Raw genomic sequence first — 19,220 nt, forward strand, 5'->3', positions numbered from 1 at the left:
AATAAGTTCTGATACTGGTAAAAGAATAAATTCTGATGAACTTCTAGATCTTGATGAAGAAATGTCAAGACAGTTATTTCTTCAAGAAAATCCAGGAATGGGCTTGGAAAGTTTAAAGGAAGAAGAAGCTAGACTTAAATCAAAGAAAGCCACATCTAAATCTGAAGCTTCTGGTAAAAAGTCACTTCCAAAACTGAAAGGTATTGTGATTAAAGAAAAGGCACAAACTGAAGCAACATTTGCTAAATCACAACCAAAGATAGATCCAAGATCCAAGGGTAAAGAAAAGGTTGGTGAACCTGTTAAAGTTTATGTACCTCCTGAAGATGAAGAAATTACTGATGACAAAGATAATCTTGCTCTGACTTCAAGAAAAGTTCTTAAAACAACCTCTGACACAGCTCAAGTTGTTCAGAGTCAAGAAATTAAAAGTTCTGATATTCAAAAGAAGCAAGTAACCTCTGACACAGCTCAAGTTAACTTGATATCAGAAGGAAGATCAAAAACACTCCTACCAGGATTCACTAAAGCAAAACAAACTCAACCTTTGAAGACTACTGCAAGTCGTTTTGAAGCTAGAGTAGTTACTGGAAAGGAAGCAAGAGATAAAACTGGATTGGGAAGTGTTGATGAAAGAAGAGTACACAACACTACCAATGATCCAACTTCCTTGAGTGAACCAGGTATTGGAGCAACTCCTGAAAGATTGAATCAACTGGAATCTGTACAAATGGTTTACCATACCTACTTGAAGGAACACATCTTGTTGTATTTCATGACAGATGGTAGAGTTTATCATATAAGACAAAATGCCATTCCATTGAAGTATTTTGAAGAATTGGAGCATGTATTATTCTTACTTCAAGTGGATGACAGATTGACAGGGACTGCTGCAAACTATTTGAAAGAACAGATTCAGAGACAGAAAAGACTTTATTCTGTTAAGTCTGACAGCATATATGTTCCAAAGTACAGAAATCACAATGGTGATATTGTTGATATGAAGCCTAATACTGCACAGATCAGAACATATCTTGGTATTAAGGGGCTTGAATTTAATCTAGAGTCTGACAAAGCTTATGTCATAAGACTAGATCAGGAGTTGAGAAAAGCAAAGATTAATGATCTCAGAGCTGCAATATTTCAAACTGGTGAAGATACTGCAGAGCTTAAAGATGTCAAATGGAGAATGATTGATGAACTCAGATATGCTGAGAAATGTTTGTTGAAGAATTATCTCAGAATAACTCCTGACATCAGAGAGATCAGAAAATGATGAAGCCAAGTCAAAGATCTACAACTGCTTAAATTCTGATGGGTATACAGACTAAAGTTGTTATCAGAAGTTGAATTGGTAAAAGCTTTAAGGACTGTAAGTTGTAGTTATCTTGTCTAATTCTCATGCATTTGTACTTAATGTTTTTGACATCATCAAATATCTGTTAAACTTGTATATTTTGCTAATTTACAAGTTGGGGGAGATTGTTAGATATATTTGATAATGTCATGGCTAATACGTTTTATGTTTAGATTTCAGATCTTATTTGAACAGGACAAATCAGTACTTAACTGATCAGTACTTATACTGGACGTCAGGACTTAAGGGATATCAGTACTTATGTTATCAGGAGATAAGCATCAGGAGATAGATATCAGAACTTAAGTGCTGAAGGACGATCAGATAAGGACAGTAGCTGATTAAAGTTAAGAAGATCAAGATAAACATAAGAAGAGATATGCATGAAGAAGGAATTCCATAAAGAATGGAATACTTGGAATAAAAGATATCTGATTGATATATATTAGGAAGCAGAATTATATTCTATATCAATTAGCGATTATCGTGTAACTGTGTAATATATAAACACAGACATAGGGTTTACACTATAAGTGTTATCATTATCGAGAATATTATTTACTGTAACCCTAGCAGCTCTCGTGATATTTTGTTCATCACTGAGAGATAACAGTTCCAGATTGTAACAGAGTTTATTGTTTCAATAAAGTTTGTTTTCTGTTACATAAGTTCTTGAAGTTTGATTTGATTGTAATAAACACTGTATTCACCCCCTCTACAGTGAAAGTGTGACCTAACAAAGGAGCTTGGAATCATCCTTGAAAGTCCTTACCAAAGCTTAATCTAAACAAAAACTCAAGAACAAAATTTCAAGTTCTTGAAAAACACTATTCACCAAGAACTTTGATGAATTGATTAGCTATGTTAAACATGGAATCTTGAGCTTAAACTTATGGCTCATCTAAGTTATGAATTATGGAAGCTAAAGAAACAAACCTCTTGAATTATGAAGGTGTGTAGCTTGATTTTTGAAAATTTTCCTTTGCTTTTCATGGAAAAGCCGAGAGCAATAGATGGGGGAAGAAGAGAAATGAGTTTGTTTTGGTTGCTTTTGATTTTGGTGTTTGTGAAATGAATACTTGGTGGAGATTACTTTGATAAAGTGATGACATCACTTGGATGACCTCACCTCCAAGCCACATGTCTTTCCCTTAAGGTTTGATGATGTCACCTTCTCTTTTAACCACTTGTTTTAGCTTTTCTTGGAAGCTTCCTTCCCATTCTACTTGTATGTGCTTGTCCCTTGGTCGTTTATTTGTTTTACGGTTCGCTTAACTCTGTTCTCTTTCGTTATTTGAGGGATCACATCCGGGATCTTATTACTTGGGTTCCCCTAAATCTTTCTCAATATCTTATAATCCTTTAATGATCCTCTCTTATAATCCTTGAATTTAAATCCCTTTACATACAGTTATATACACTTATATACCACATAGAGTACTAATAATATCTCAGAAGATCAATAAAAGAACCCCTACATAGTGTGGTATGAAAAGTTTTCTTGTTCAGCATAATCGGCAAAATCACTATTCATAAGGGTTTCAAAAATTCCAAAAATTGGGGTTATTACAGAAGTCACACCAGCAATAATTGGTGATCCCAATGCTTGAGTGAGAACTAGAAGTGCTACTGCTAATGAATACTTGCATGCATATTTTCTATCTCAAGTTGAGCCAAAGAAAACTGAGGAGCCAATGTTTGATCCTGACTGGATAAGTGCCATGCAAGAAGAACTTAATCAATTTGAGAGGAGTAAAGTTTGGAAATTGAATCTTGCACCAAAGAACAGAAATATTATTGGAACTAAGTGGGTGTATAGGAACAAAAAAGATGAAAATGGAATAGTAACAAGGAATAAAGCAAGGTTGATTGCCAAAGGCTACTCACAGGAAGAAAGAATCGATTATGATGAAATTTTTGCTCCAGTTGCAATAATTGAAGGAATAAGGAATTTCCTTGCATTTGCTACACATTCAGACTTCAAAGTGTATCAAATGGATGTAAAGAGTGCATTTCTGAATGGTGAGCTAGAAGAAGAAGTATATGTGCAACAACCACCTGGCTTTGAAGATCTAAAATTTCCAGAATTTGTTTACCAATTGTTAAAGGCTCTCTATGGCTGAAGCAAGCACCTAGGGCATGGTATGACACACTATCAAGATTCTTGATCAAACATGGATTTATTCTATAAGAAGCATGGTGATGATATAATCCTAGTCCAAATCTATATAGATGATATCATTTTTGGTTCTACCGATGAGAAGTTATGTCAAAGATTTTCAAGACTTATGCAGAGTGAATGTGAGATGAGCATGATGGGAGAGCTCGGTTATTTCCTTGGCCTACAAATTAGTCAAAGAAATGATGGCATCTTCATCAGTCAAACCAAGTATGTTAAGGACCTATTGAAGAAGTTTGGAATGGTTGACTGCTCACTTACATCTACATCAATGTCTACAGCTACCAAATTGGATGAAGATGAGAAAGGAAAGAGTGTAGACATATTTGGATATAGGGGAATGATTGGATCTTTGCTATACCTAACTGCTAGTAGACCAGACATCATGTTTGCAATATGTCTGTGTGCTAGATTTCAAACAAACCTCGAGGAGTCACATTTGATGGCAGTAAAGAGAATTTTCAGATATTTAAAGGGAACACCAAACTTGGGATTGTGGTATCCTAAGCGAACTGGTCTTGAAGCTGTTGGATATACAGATGCAGATTTTGCTGAATGCAGGGTTGACAGAAAGAGTACTAGTGAGAGTTGTCAGTTTCTTGGTCAAAGACTTGTAACTTGGTACAGTAAGAAACAGCAGTCTGTGTCAACTTCTACAGCTGAAGTTGAATATATAGCTGTAGGAAGTTGTTGTGCTCAAGTGCTTTGGATTAGAAATCAACTAATGGACTATGGCCTCGTGTTACATAGAATTCCAATTATGTGTGACAATACTAGTGCCATATGTATTATTGCTAATCCAGTTAATCACTCTAGAATTAAGCACATTGATGTAAGGTGCCATTTTATTAGAAAACATGTTACAAATGGTACCATTGAGCTCATTTTAGTTTCAACAGAAAAACAATTAGCTGACATTTTTACTAAACCTTTGGATGAAGCAACTTTCACTAGACTTGTTGGTGAAATTGGTATGTTAAACTCTTCATCCCAAAGGCAAGAACTCAACTAATATGTTGCAGCAGATTAATTTCTTATAAATCAAAACTGATTTGATTTAATTAGAATTTAACTGGAATATGATTTATAAATATTTCAGAATTCTCTGTATATTTATTTTTCTGTTTTAAATTCAACTTGGAACTTTTAAGCTCTAAGAAAAACTGTCTAACTATTAATTTACATTTTCAATATGTGAATTTAATATAAGACAAAACCCAAAAAGAGCAAAAGTACATAGATAACTGAGTTCTCGATAAGTCTAAATGACTTCTCGACAAGTCAATTTGAGACTTCTCGATAGAGTTCTTGATAAGTGTTTTTCATGACTTCTCGAAGGACTTCTCGACAAGCCTCTTTATGACTTCTTGACAAGTCTTATTTACTTCTCGATAAGTCAGTCTGAGACTTCTCGATAAAGTTCTAGATAAGTCTTTTCCATGACTTCTCGAAGGACTTCTCGATAAGCCTCTTTATGACTTCTCGGTAAGTATTGTAGAGATCTCGACATATGTCTATCATGGAGTTCTCTACGAGTATAATTCTAGACTTCTCGATAATTCAAAACTAGAAAATTTTAATTTAATAAATAATTTTAATAAAATATTTTTACCAAATATTTATTCTAATTTTTTAGTGATTTATTCAATAAAAATTGGAATAACTGAATCCTATTAGGACATACTGGGTATTTATTCTTTATATCGATAAGTCACTATCCAGTTCTCGATAAGAGTCGGGAAAGTGACATCTCGATATAAGACTTCAATTCACGTGACTTCTCGATAAGCAAATATCAACCATTTATTTCTACTTCTCGACAAGTCACTATCCTTTTTCTATAAATACCCAGACATCTCGACATAACCCCTCTTTACGCTTTCGAGATCTCTAATAACCTAGTTTTTGCAAATCTTCACCTTTTTCTCTCGTTTCAAAGCCTTTCTCTTTTAAATCTCTTACCCACTCAAATTTAAACACTTATAATGGCATCAAACATTGTTAGAGCTGTTATCCCTGAGGATGGTACCAACTACCTAGCTTTCACAGATGCTAACCAAGCTCCTAACAGTTTCAAGAGCTTTGCCAAGTTTCTGTCTGAGATATACTTTGCAGGTGCTTTGACTGCTAATCCTTTTCTATACCTGGATGTTCTCAATAAATTCTGGAATTCAGTTGTGGTTAGGACAGTTGTGCATGAGACTCAGGCTGTATCTTTGATGGTGAACTGCTTATTCAAGGCCAACAAGTGGAATTTGATGAAAATGACGTCAACAAGGCCCTGGGAATTCCTATCGATGGCATGATGGAGGTACAAACTCAACAGGAGCTGGCTAAATTTACTTCATAAATTACAATAAAAGGATCAACCTTGTTAGCCTAAACAAGAAGCATTTAAGGAGGGAATGGTCATTCCTGTTTGATTCAATAGTGAGAGCCTTCACCTGCAGAAAGACTGGGCATGACAACATATACAGTGTGGTTCAAAAGCTGGTGTTCTCCATGGCTCACAACAGGCACATTAATGTGGGGCTATTGATCCTGGAAGAACTCAGCACTAGGCTCACAATACCTTTGGCCACAAGAGGTAAGGAAATTTTATTTCCTAGGTTTATTATGTCTACTTTAAATTATAAAGTTCAAGACATACATTTACTTAATGATATTGATGGAACCAAAATAGACAATTATAAACAAGTGTCCAAAATTTTATTTGGTTCAGTAATTACAAAGAATAAGGTACCTGTAAGTCTGAGAATCACCGACTTTATGTTAGAAAGATTCAGGACTTACCCTTACCCTATGCCTGACATGAGGTCTAATGTCACATCTAGTACAGTTATGACTTCTGTTCCTGTGGAAGTACAAACACAGGAACACTAACAGGGGCCTTTCATAACTGAGACCCTTCCTTCATTACCTCTAGAAACTAGTAAACCAACCACTTCATCCTCTCAATAGGATGGAGTGAGTAAAAAAAAGAGAAAAAATGCACCCTTGACTGTAATTACTGGGAGTTGTGAGGAACAAACAGAAACTGAGTCTAACTTGGTCAGAAAACCAAAGATGACTAAGAAATCTGAGCTGACCACTCATGAAGTCACCTCTGTATCCTTCCAACATGGTGCAGTATAAAAGAGGGAATTAAACAGACTCTAGAGTCATCTTCTCAACAAAGTGTCTCTATTGAACAAAACATTCTCTCTAGTGTATCTTATAAAGACTCTACACATGTAAGAAAAAATAAGGATGGCACAAGCACTGAGAGCACATCACTTGAAACTCCCCCATCCATTCAGGGTGAGCTGTCAACACTCACTACAAACATCACTTCTCTAATCTCTAAAATTTCTTCTTCATATAATGAAACACTTGAATCCAATTCTCAAGTATTGCCAACATCAAGTGGCACAGTTCAAGAAACTGTGACCACAACCCATGAACCACATTTAGATGGTGAGAGGTTACAAGCTGGGGTAGATCTTGATGACACCATCAAAACCACAGGGTTTTTATCAGTTTTTACTGAAGACCTTGTGGATGTTACTCTAGCACCTTCATGTACAAATCAATCTTCACAGATTGACAGGTTTGAGGGTAGTACTCATGAGGGGGAGCAATCTAAATCCTCTCGAATTCAATTAGAGGTTCCTCTTAGAATGACAACTCCCCTTAAAACCCTAGCTGAAATTTCTTTGTCAATTGAGGCTGGGAATAAAATTGCCATTGATTCTGCTATTGGGGAGGCAAGTTTAGCACAATCGCGTGCCAGGTCTTTGGAGGAAGACCAAGGGTTTGAGGCCATGGTACATGACAGTAACCTGGTCAAATCTCCTCCAATTCAAATGGAGGTTCCCATTCTTGGTAAAAAATACATTGTCACAACCATAGTTCCTACTGTGAGTTAAACTGTGACTTATGTCACAGGGTTACCATCCACCTCTCAACCCTCCACCTCAAACCAAACAGACATCCCATCCACCTCAAACACCACACCACAACCTTCTCACCTAATCTATCAATGGCTGCAAGATGCTCAAGTCCGACCACCTACGGTCAATGATCTCTTGGTTGAGCAGCTTGCAGGCCTGGCCAATATAACTCAACAAATATTTACCAATGATATGTCCAACCAAGTCTATCAAGCCATTCTTCTCTCATACAAGGAAGATGTTTAAGAACAACATGAGAAGATTGGAGATGAAGCAGATGGTAATGTGGATGCATGACTCTCAAAAGACTTCACAACCACAATGGAGGAGGCCTTAGCTAAATTCAGGGTGGAATATGTCACTATCTTAAGTAGCAATGCTAAGGTCCTCACTCTTCAGGTTTTGTATGATGTTGTGATAGAGGTATATAAAGCACAACTCAAGGCCTTTCATCACATTGGAAGAGCTATGGAGAATACTTTGGTCAAACATCACACTGCAATCAAGAAATTGGTCAATGACTGGATTGATGAGCTGATGTCAACCTTTAAAGATATCAAGACCAAGTTTAACAGATTTCAAGACAGACTTCAAGCCCTCGCTCTCACTCCAGTGGAAGGAAATATCTCCAAGCTTAGAAAATCTTTCAAAGCTCTTCATGAAGTGATACAGAAATAAATTACTCAAGGCAATGACTCCAAGGTCAAGCTGGATCAACTTTACAAGGCTAGGTTTGAATCTTCAGCTTTGGTTATAGAGGAGGTAAGATATGATGCGCAGAATTCAGTTGGTTCTTTGGCTGCATCAAACTCTCAACCACCAGTGTCTGCATCCACCAACCTCCACATCCAACAACTACAAGATCAAGTTTCTACTCTTCAGTCCTCAACTGACTCTTTGACCACTCAAGTCTCCCAGCTAACAGCTTTGGTGCAAGGCCAATAGCAAGATATCAAGACCCTGGTAGACTCCCACAAACACTTACAGATGAAAAATTCAGTATCTTTGGGGGCTATCATGGGGGCTTTGAACATTCCACTCCCAGCACTTCCAGAAGCCATACGACCTGAGCTTCATTCACCACTTGTCTTGCCTTCTACCAAGACTAAGGGGGAGATAGAAGAAAGGCTTCTAAAATCAAAGTCAAGCACTGGTCAAAGCTCTACTGCACTTAAACTCAGTCCAAATGTAGGCAAAGAAAGCCTACTCAAAGCTGCATAAGGACCTTGTCAAGACAAGAAATTCAATGAACTTCTAACTGTGCTAAGAGTTTCTCTTCATTCCAACTACATTACTTAAAAAAGAGCATTGGACAACAAAATCAATTTTCTGAGGGTAGTGCTGGTGAAGACTAGGAACTTTAGGGAGAAAAGGGTAGTTGTTAATATAAATGATTATGGGATAGACAGGTGTCTACAGATATCTCTCTCAAATATCCAATCCAAGAGAGCATCTGAGCTGGATGTCATAATTGATAAGGTCAATCAAGTGATTCCAAAGGACACACAACTGCTTGTGGAACTCAAGAATGCTCAAATAGTTGTTTTCCCTGTAACCTATCTCTATCCAAGCAAGGGGTGGCCTACATATGTCCTCAAACAAGAACATGTAAAAATTTTATAATTCCCAAACACTGTGTGAGGGGAACCTAAGGTTGTTCATGACATTAGAAATAGACTTGAAAACAAAGAATATGAAGACTAAGAAGTCATAAGGATGCGGGGAAAATATTTACAAAATGTAGAAGCCAGGTTTTCAAACACTCAAACCAACACCAAGGATGACTTGGATGATGATGAGCAAAAAGGTGATGAGCAAAAACCTTCTGGCTCAAATCCAAGTCATTCCACTAAGGAAACTGGAAGTAAAGTGGATGAGAAGAAGAAAAAGAAGAAGAAGAAGAAGAAGAAGAAGAAGAAGAAGAAGAAGAAGAAGAAGAAGAAGAAGAAGAAGGATGATGGTAAGAAGGGTGATGAGAGGAGGAGGAGGAGGAAAAAAGGTGGAGATGAAGGCACAAAGAAGAATGACCGAGACATAAAAATCTCAAACACTCAAACCAAACAACCTAGCCAGAAACTCACTCAAACAGTCATTCAAACCCCCTACCAAAACACAATTCAAATATGTTGGAAGAAAATCTAAGAAGCTGCAAGCTAATGCTGGAGTCATCTGGAACTGCTTCAATCAAAGTCGCTTTCTACCAATTTCTATGAGCATCACAGATGATGATTATCACCAAAAACTTGTTGAGGAGATAGTCAGAGTTTGGGTTGTCTCACTGGGAGAAGTTGGAATTTACTATCAAGATAACTCATTCATCCTGCTAAGCAGAGAAGTGATGAAAACATTTTCAACCAAAAAGCTAAAAAGGGTGATAAGTTTGATGAAGGATAATGATTCAAGCACTAGAATGTAGAAGGCTATGATGTCTGAGAGGTTAAGGGAAAGGTATGAAAGGCATGCTAGACAGAAGGCTAAAAGAGAAGAAAGGGAAAAATAATATGCTAGCGTGATTGAATTGTTTGAGCAGAGATCAAATGAGCTCAAGGCAAGGGGATTGAGTAGGTTATCTAAAGATGGTCATTTTCTAAATATAAAGATGGGCAGATTTTCCAGATTCAAAGTCAACTACCTCAACAACTACTCATTGGAAGAATGACTCAAGCTAGTAGAAGCCTTAAGAGGGACATAAATAGCAAAAGAACTGCAAGTACTTGCAAAATATTAAGGACCTCATTAAGAAAGAACCTGGCTGTGAGAAATTTACATGATGACTGTAATGTTGAATTGTTGTAATTGATTCTTGTATAAAATATGTAATTATATTATAAATTTGTCAATTTATTGTATCTGATGTTAGCTTAGGGTTAGTCTTGTTATCAGGCATGAATTTATGTTAAGCAATCTTCTCACAAATTATGGGAGATTGTTGTGCACATGCATGTATTATAACAAGAAAAAGTCATATTGAAAACCCTAAGATTTAGTTGTTTGATAATCTATATTTGTATTCTTTGGAATATTCCTTGAGTCTATAAAAATGATCATTAGATTAGACAGGGGGATTTTTCTATGAACAATGTCAATCTAAGAAATAAACTCTGGAAGAAGATCATGTCTTGATCATGCCTCAGAGAAAAGTGTAGAATCTTGGAGTTGAATAATGTTATTCTAGGAAAAATGTTCTAAGTCAAGATATCGACAAGTTACAGATCAAGGTATGTCGAGAAGTCATTCTAGAAGTCCAAAATAGCATGTCGAGGAGTCACATGAGTTGTCCAGAAGTCACTTCAAGTAAAGATTCAAGATATCGACAAGTCAAATGAAGATATAGAGAACTGGAAATATCGACAAGTCAACAACTCGTGTAGAGAACTCAGAGACATCGACAAGTCAAAGATATAAGTCGATAACTCAGAGATATCGACAAGTCAAAGATACAAGTCGAGAACTCGGAGATATGGACAAGCTAAATATACATGTCGAGAACTCAGAGATATCGATAAGCTAAATACACATGTCGAGAACTCAGAGATATCGACAAGCCAATTACACTTGTTGAGAACTCGAGATATCGATAAGTCATTTTACTTATCGATATGTCACTTTTATATAAGAATAAATAGAGATCTCGACATGTCTTCTCAAACTCAGAATACAGACAAGTTCAAGATTCAAGATTATCAGTCAACAGATGATCTATTCACTAGATTGAAAATTCTCCAAAGTAGCTAGAAGAATACAAGATCAAGGGTCAAGATTAACTGGACAAAGAGTGGTCACAGACTTGCAAGATACTGCACAGATTTGCTAAGGTAGAAATGGAAATAGAAAAAGGTTGCTTTCAAAAGTAGTTTAGTACATTTTATTGCAAGTCTTGTAAACCCGTGTTGCTAGTCTATAAGACATGCATGGGTTCTTTGTTTAGTTGTAACAAAACAGATCTACATTTTCTTGTATTTCCTCAGGGAAGAAGTTGAGTTCTTTATTTTCAAGAATCCGGAATTTGTAGAAAGACAAGCTTAATTAATAAAATTTAGTGAGTTTTTTTTTATCGTAGATATTGTGTATTTGTGTTCTTTACATTACATACTTTAATATCACAACAAGTTGCTAATCGCTTTCTTCACCGTAATCCATCAAAGTTTAAAAATCCAAAATAATCCAAGAAACACATACACCCCCCTTGTGTTACATTCTAAGCATTCAATATCTTACATTAAGTTTACTTTATTTTTTACCTATATTAAAGTTTAGTAAAGTTACTTTTTGTCATTATAATTAATATTTCAATATAAATTATTAATTATTAATATAATAATGATTATTTTAAGGTGAAATGATGATAAAATAATTTATATCGTGTTATTTTTTATTGTTCATTAAGATCAATGAAATTTAAGTTCAGATAAGTTGAGGTTAGCCGATTTTAATTTTTGAGAAATCCTCTCGCGGTATTAGTGAATGAACCATAATAAGTTATGAAAATTAATAAATTTTTTGGTTTACATGTAGAATCTTTATACAATTAAAATAGACATGTTTTTAGTTTTATATAAGAATAAATAATATTTGATTAATTCTATCAAATTTAATAAACAAGCCCCTTTTCTCCTATTAAATTTAAGTAACACGGCCATGACGGATTAAATCAATCGAAAAATTGTACAATTTCTATTTCATTATATTATACCTAAATAAATTAATATTTTAATTAAATAAATTCTTAAACTAATACTAAACATGTATATTACGAGATGGGTGTCGGCTTTTAAAATTTTCTTAGTTATATGTTAAATTTGTAATTTTTCATTAAAAGGATCACATTCATTTGGTAATTACTATTTTTATGATAATTAAAAAAATTAAATGTATAATAAAAGCATTCTTCTAACTAATTACTCATGTAAATTGTCAGAATATTTTAAAGAACTATTAATATTGTTATCAAATTATTTTAAAGAATAAAATTAATTTTTAATATTTTAGTAATTTAAAAATAAAAATTTGTAAAACGCGCGGGTAAGTTAATTAGAATTAGAAATAATAATATATTAATTCTTATATATAGCTGGTAATCTCTTTTTCTATAAAAATAATAAATAATATTTTATTAATTTTGATAAAAAAAATAAACGATCTAAAATATTTAAAACATATTATATTCTTTCTCTTCAATATAGTTAAGTGTTATATTGACGACTCTAATCTCGCGTTTTTATCGATCAAAGGTCGATTTTGTTAGTTACAACTATTTTTTTAGCAAACTAAAATACAAAATAAACTACTATCTTTTGGTTCGTACTTGAATTTAAATTGTAATCACCTAAATATAATTCATATACAATTTAAAGGAATATTTATATCGTGGGATTTCCCTTTAACGGCAAATGGGAGATAAATATGATACATATTTATTGTAATATCATTTTTATTTATTGGTTAAAATTTATTATCCAAACAGTTCTTAAACACTTTTACAATAGACGTGTAAGTGCAAAAAAAAGTTATTTGAACTCAACCATTTTATTTGGTTTTTTATAAATATTACTTAATTAACATTTATTTTATATTAATTATTATAAATTTTAATATAAAATAAAACATGACATTAATATCTTAAGCCTTATCTTTGGACCATTTTTACGTATCACAATAATCTCTTTTGTATACTATTATATAAAAAATATATAACAAAATTTTTGTATTGTCACGTTAAACATGACTATGTTAATGATTATGTAATATATAACACACAGATTTTAATTTATAGTATCAACAATCAAATAATTGATCTCGCTCGAAAACGTAAATAATATACATAATTACTAAATAATTTTTGTGTCGCGTGTAGCGCGGCTTTATATACTAGTTGCTGGTTAAAAATTGATAAACCTACACCATTTTCTATTGCTGGTTAAAATTGTCGGTATTATATTAGAAAAGGAAGCTAATTTGCAGGAAGACCCACCTGACTTTCCGATCGCTAGATTAGACAGTGAATGGCCTGGATTTTAAAAACATTAAACAATAACATAGGTTATTTTCTAAGATCCACTTACAGGTGGCCTTGATAATTCGTCGAGGCATGTGTTTGATTTGTGAATAATGCTAGCTAGGCATTCCAAAATTTGTATCAAAAAATTTACAAGATGATCTATCATAATAAATTACAAAATTTACTTTATATATGTGTGTGTGTGAGGTCCCAATACCAATATCAATACCAATTGCAAACCCTTGACTCAATCATAATTGAAAACTCCCATATTAATTTGAAATACTAACCGTAATTCAAAACTTCCAAGTTACTCAATATGCAACTCACAAATAAATGGAAGATATAAGCTATTGTACAACATATTTTAAATTATTAATTAAAATATTGGAAAAAACGGAGAGAATAGTGATGAACTAGTACCAGGGATGTTCGAGCACCGAAGAAGTTTTGCGCATTGAAGAACAACAGTAGAGAATCATCTTACAATAGCATTTTCGAGCCACCTATTTTTAATTAATGTGTTTATTTTACAACTAGTTGAGGAGATAGTTAAAGTTTGTGTTGTTTCCAATAGAGAAGTCAGAATCTACTATCTGGATGGCTCCTTTATTTTACTTAGCAGGAAAGTAATGGAAATATTTTCAACCGCAAAATTAAAGAGGGTGATTAGCTTGATGAAGGATAAGGACACTAGTACAAGAATGTGCAATGCTGTGATGTCAGAAAGGCGACGAGTTAGGGATGAAAGACATGCAAGGATAAAGGCTGAGAGGGAGGAAAGAGAAAGGCAGTATGCCAAGGATATTGAGATGTTTGAACAAAAATCTAATGAACTCAAGGCAAGGGGGCTGAGTAGAATTTCGAAAGATGAACATTTTTTAAATATTCAAGTTGGTAGATTTTCAAGGTTCAGAGTCAATTACCTCAACAATTACTCCTCGGATGAATGACTCAAACTAGTGGAAGCCTTAAGAGGGACAAAAAGAATTGAAGAACTTCAAGTGCTATTAAATCTCAAGGACCTCATTAGGAAAGAACCAGGCTATGAAAAATTCACCTAATGACTGTAATTTTTGAACTGATATAATTACTCAATGTATAAAAGTTTGTATTTGTCAATCTATCAATTTTTATGTATTTGATTTTAGCTTGGGGTTAGTCTTGTTACCGTGCATGAATTTGTGACAAGCAATCTTCTCATAAATTGGGGGAGATTGTTGTGCAAGATATGCCTGTATAATAACAAGACTAAGTCACATTGAAAACCCTAAGATTAAGTAGTATGATAATCTAAATCCATTTTCCATCAGAAAACCTTTCGATCAGGATTCTAACCTAATTTCGGCCAGGATTATATCTTTGACTTATTCCTCTGACAGAATCATGGGTTATTATTTGTTGGTCGTGAATTTTTTCAATCAGAAACTTTTCGACCAAGATCCTGATCTACGGTTCGTGTCTTTTGGGTCAGGATTTCCATGTAGTACCTTCTAATAATAGAAGGCATTTTAGGCCATTAACAAGGAAAAAGTATAGCGTATAACTAAAAGTCATATTAGTTAAGAAATAGTAATTGATTATAAGGCATATGTTACATCTTATTATAGGAAAATTACCAAGTATGTTATTCCACATCAGCATTTAAGGATAATTTTGGGAACTCTAGTATTTCTCACATATATATTGTTAGGAAATGAATAACACGCAGATGGGGGGGGGGGGTGAATGTGTTTTACTGTTTTTGAGTTTTTCTTTAATGTTTATGGTTGAACAAAGTAAATTAATTCTTGTAGTGAAATGTGTTCATACAGAATTTAAACTTGCAGAAAAATAAAGAACATCGATCTTCAAAACTCACTTAATTTTATATTAAAATTAAGACTGTTTTGCTACAAAATTTCTAGGCTCTTTGTTGATAAAGAGCTTAGCTTCTCCTTGAGAGTGTTACACAAAATTTGATCTAAATTGTTACAACAGACTAAGGACTAGTGTTAACTTTATAACTCAGTTAACTGCTGGTTTACACAGTGTGTAATAAGACATGCTATTAGCTTTTCTAAACTGTCACTTGTCATTCTATTTATAGAAAACTAGATCTTCCATTTCTGACTTAGCGTATCTTTAGCATCTCGTGTTCACTTTGATCTTCCTTTGTCAGTTAATCTTCACCATTGATCTTGCACATTCTTCAAGCTGCTTTTTGTAGACTTGTCAATCCAGCTGTTGGATTGTTTGTTGATTGTTTATCTTGGATATTGAATTGATATGCAATTTTGTACTTTGAGATTGTACCTCGAGATCTCCAGTTTAGGTGTATAGAATATTTGACATCTCGATAAGTATATTGGCTTATCGATATCTCTAGTACTCTATATTTAGTTTGGCTTGTAGAGGTCTTCAGTTCTCTATAAGAGATTTTAGGCTTGTCGAGATCTCTAGTCTTCACATCTTCACTTAGACTTATCAATAACTCGGAGTTCTCTAGTCAAATTTACCTTGTCGATATCTCAGAGTTCTCTAGTGAATTTTGACTTATCGATATCTCTGAGTTCTCTAGTGGAACTTGACTTATCGAAAACTCAGAGTTCTCTATTGAATGTAGACTTGTCGATAACTCTGAGTTCTCTAGTGAAAGAATGACTTGTCGATATCTCCAATCTTCAGTTCTTCAATTTAGCTTGTCGATATCTTCCTGAGTCCTCTAGTAGCTTTTCTGACTTCTCGATAAGCCATTCTAGAGTTCTCGAATGACTTCCCTATAACATCAAATATGTGACTTGTAGAGAACTTGATTTAGAGTATTTTTCTCCAAACAGATTTATTCAACCCCGAGCTTCTTCAAAATTCTTCTGAGGCATGATCTTCTTGATCTTCTTCCAGATAGAATCCTTAGGCTTGATACTGTTTCAGGAAAAAGACTCCAGTCTGCTCTTTTGCATTTTTACAGACTTTAAGTGTTACAAGTACAAAATACAAATTAAGATAACAATACAACTTACTTAGGGTTGACAAAATGTCTTAGTCTTGTTAAAGTACACACTACTAAAAATATGGGATCAGACATCGGTTCTGAACCGATGTTAAAAAAAAACTGAACCAATGTCTTCGCGTGTGATGTTAAATGTCATCAGGCTTTGACATCGGTTCACAGCCGATGTCTATTACAGTGCTATACATCGGTTTTAAGAATAATTCTGATGTCTTTGCAACAAATTTCAGCTTATATTACAGTATTTCTAGGTGAATATGAGTATATTATGGGGTAATTATCCATTAAAACATGAAACCTACAAGCTCTAAAAGATATTTTTTTAAAAATCTTTCAAACAAACCGATGTGAAAATCTAGATCAGACATCGGTTATGTTGTCTGACCGATGTGAAATGGTCCATCAGACATCGGGTACTTTTATCAACCGATGTAAAATAATGGGTTAGACATCGGTTTCGTTCATTTGGTGATGTTAAATCCTTTTGTTTAACATTAGTGTTTTTTTCTAACCGATGTTTAATCTTTAATATTGTAAAATTTAAGACATCAGCTATTGAAAATTCGATGTTATTTGGCTTAAAATACATTGATTTTTTTACAGAACCGATGTCAAATGACTATTTGACATTGGTTTTTATAGTTCTTTTTCTTTTAATATTGTTTCACCTGATGTCTTTTGTTCATTTTTACATCGGTTTTAAATTACCATTCTGATGTTAATATATGTACTGTAAATTGCATATGCCATCCTGGTACTATTAATAGCCCAGGGAACCAATTGCATTTTCAACCAGAAAAATACCAACAATATGCAATACATCCAACCAAATTTGTAAAAATATAGAGGTATATATTGATACCAAATTTACTAACATTCAATCCAACAAGAGCTCAATTCGGACATTACATTCCAAGTCTAAAATAAACATCCCAACTAAAAACAATAAAACCCAAATTCTCTAGTTATTACATCTAACATTCTAAACATGTTTGACTAGTTAATATGTACCACTTGTCAAATTTCGACAATTCCAAACATAAATCAGAATGATGGATGTAATTGTCACCAAACATCCCTTAATTAACCACCAACCACCAGCAAACACAATATCAATTCACATAGTTCAGAGGAAAGCTATATATATAGATACTTATCATTTTTACATCTTGTCTTGGATAAATTCAAGCACCTCCATCCGCACCTCATCCAGCTCCTGCCTTGTGTAGGACTTTCGAGTTTTGGCTGCCCACTATAAAACACACGTAAAAATTAGCAACCAGAATATTATTAACCAGAATTACCATATGTATAATTAAAAATAAACAGAACCAACTATTTATAATTTAACCAGAAGAGGACCTTTTCTATATTTAACCGTAATTTTCTTCGTTAATCCAAAACTATATACCAGATAGTTCCTTATCACTAATAAAAACAAGATCCATCTGGAAATCACTAATAATAAAAACTAATAATAAAAATGGCACTCATATTTATCTGTCCTGAAAAACTACACAAAAAAATTCTACATGCCATCTATCGGAAATGATTTGCATATATACCTTGGTAGTAAAAGATAGCTCCTTATCAGCAATGATATCTTTCATGTATCGCATTATAACATAGCCACATTCAACCCCTCCTGGTTGTTTGGGAGATCCCTGTTACAATATAAAATCTGAATTAGCACCAGAAATTAATTAAAATTACAAAGTGATAAAAAAATACAAAAAACTTACAAGAAGATTCTTTATCTGAGGAGCTTTATTTCCCCTTCCAGTTTGAGCATTGTAGGATTTCATTGTTCTACATTGCAGAACAACAATAATATACATGATTATTTTTCAAAAGGGAGAATATTTACTATATATATATTTATATATAGTAATTAACAGAAATATATTACTCTGTTAATGATTTTTCCAACTCATCAAAATGTGTTGGATGTGGCAGAGGGTTCAGAATATAAATGTCGCCATCCCAAATTACAACCAAAATCCAGTGGCAACTATGTTTATAAAAAAAGAAAAAAGAAAAATACAAGTCAGAAATTTTAAAAAAACTACCTAAATATATTAATTTGTAAAAGCATGTCTAAATTAAAAATACTTACTTATGATTATGTGGCATGAAGTACATGCGATAGGGACTACTCTCTTTCAACCGATTAATAAAATAAGAATGAAAAGATTTGTTCAACGTAAATGTAGCTCCTGGATCGAAAAATCCATATAAGACCACATCATCATTCTTCCTCTCAATCTTAATCAGTCTTTGCAAGAGCCTACCAGGGAGTGAATTACATTACTTATAATATCCGTATAAAACATGAATATTGAATATGTAACGATAAAAAATTAACTTACGCCATATATGCAGATATTGCAGCTTGGCCAATCATATCGAACTCCAACAATGCTTTCACATTTTCATGCAATATATAAATTATTTTCTCAGTCCCAAACACGTCCGAATCACACGGAATTGGTATTGACTCCCCAGTGGCTTTCATGAAGACTGCAGCATGTTTGTATAACACCTTGTACTGCTTTGGCACATTCTTGTTTAGCTTCATTTTTCTATAATCATCTTGAAGTTTCTGCAACTCATCTTTCCGCTTAGACTGCCCCTGCAATACTTCCTTTTTCTTTTTCTACACAGAATTAAATAAAACAAGAATAATCGGTTATTATTGACATAACTACTATAGAATGCAACAATCAATTCAGAGTATATTGACATAATTTTTATATAACATA

General features: G+C 33.7%; 1 long non-coding RNA gene across 1 annotated transcript; it reads right to left on the reverse strand.

Annotated features, from left to right (window-relative positions):
- Positions 1 to 17,463: 17,463 nt before the first annotated feature.
- On the reverse strand, positions 17,464 to 18,261 carry LOC141664116 (uncharacterized). The gene is made up of 3 exons (XR_012551842.1): positions 18,201 to 18,261; positions 18,024 to 18,122; positions 17,464 to 17,710 (listed from the first exon to the last, which is right to left on the reverse strand). It is a non-coding gene; the product is annotated as an uncharacterized LOC141664116 (long non-coding RNA).
- Positions 18,262 to 19,220: the final 959 nt, after the last annotated feature.

This window comes from Apium graveolens, chromosome 6 (genome assembly GCF_009905375.1).
Source record: "Apium graveolens cultivar Ventura chromosome 6, ASM990537v1, whole genome shotgun sequence".
In the NCBI taxonomy this organism is placed as follows: domain Eukaryota; kingdom Viridiplantae; phylum Streptophyta; class Magnoliopsida; order Apiales; family Apiaceae; genus Apium; species Apium graveolens.